Below are 1,577 nucleotides of genomic sequence, written 5' to 3'. Positions count from 1 at the left end.
ACACACACACACACACACACACACACACCCTTTAAGAGTTGAGCTAATACCACCCACCCAAACCACCTGATGCTTGGGGGTGTTCACAGAAGATGCAGTTGGAAGTTCCAGGTTTCCTGTGGGCTCATGGCTGCTTTGGCAGAACCCGTCTCTCAAAATTTAGAAAATTTCTTTCCATTTGATTCCAGTCAGCTTCATGTGCCAATAATTACACACATTTTTGGGGGGTTTGTGTTTCTTATAGTTGCTGTGCTCGGTTACATTCTGACACCACTCTCCCTCCCTCACCTCTCCCACGCGCAGCCCCAGCCCTCCCCCCACCCAGGCTGCAGGGGAGCCCCTCGCCCTCAGGGCTCCTCCACCTGGACGCGCGCAGCCCCCGCCCCCTGACTGCTCGCGAGTTTACCCGCGAGCAGCGCAGCCGCCCCGTGGACCGGACGCTGGACGACGGAGGACACGTTTCCTGGACCCGTGAGGCGCCAGGACCTCACGGCGTCGTGCGCTACTGTCCGGGGGCGAGAGCGGCGGCCTGTGCGCCCCGCGCCAGCCCTGCACGGACGACCCCGCCCCGGCCAGGGTGCTGGCAGGCTCGCCCGCAGGGCTCGGAGCGCGGCCCCCGCACCTGCCGTGAATGTTCCTACTTGCAATGGCTCCGCCGCGGGAAGCGCCTCAGGTGCGGCGTCTGCGCCGCCGGACGCGGTGGGCGCGCCCTCGTCACTCCGCCGCCGGCGCCGGGAAACACTCCTGGTCGGTGGGTTCAGAGGCCTGCGGCTGATTTCTGAAGAGGGTCGGTGCGGAAGGGCACGGAGAGGACGTGACCCCCGGGCGACCCCCGAGCTCCATCCGGGCACCCGAGGCCGCTCACCCCGCACACCCGGCCGCACCTGGAGGGGTCTGTCTGCCCGAGGCTGCTGAGGACGGAGGCCAGCTGAGGCCTGGCGGCGACCCTTCCCTTCCCCGCGGCAGGTGCGGGTGCTGACACGTGCTGGGCGCCAGGACGAGCCTGCAGGTGAGTGTCCTTTTGGTGTCCCCCCGTCTGTCTGCGGCCCGTCCCCGCCGTCGTGTCCACGTTTCACCTGGGAAGCTCCTGAGCTTCCCAACCAACAACCTCACGGTGTCAGAGCGTCTGATTGTTAGAAAATCCAGTCACAGCAAAGCGCGCGCACCACATTCGTGGTTTTCCGGTCCCTTCGATGCCCAAACTGCAGGTACCGAGCTCTCATTACAGCCTTTTCTGGGTAATATTCCTAAGGGGTAAATTAACATTTACATACTCAAACTCAAAACAACATTTTAAACACAATCGCGGGTTATGTATGTCGATGCAGTTTCAAATACCACTGGCGGACCGTTGTCAAACAGGAAAGTTTATTGTGACAGGATTTGGTTTTGCTGTGGTAGGAGTGTGGTTTGACGGATTATCTCTTTCTTTGAAAATTTTTATCTTGAAACAATTTCAAATAAAAACTTATGGAAGAGTGTCTAGAAAGTGGAAAGAACTCACACCTACCTTTCACCCAAATTCACCAACTGTTATATTTTTATTTATATCTCATATTTGGTACATCACCATCTCC

This window comes from Ursus maritimus, unplaced genomic scaffold (genome assembly GCF_017311325.1).
Source record: "Ursus maritimus isolate PB19 unplaced genomic scaffold, ASM1731132v1 scaffold_16, whole genome shotgun sequence".
Classification (NCBI taxonomy): Eukaryota; Metazoa; Chordata; class Mammalia; order Carnivora; family Ursidae; genus Ursus; species Ursus maritimus.
This window is presented reverse-complemented; position numbering follows the sequence as displayed.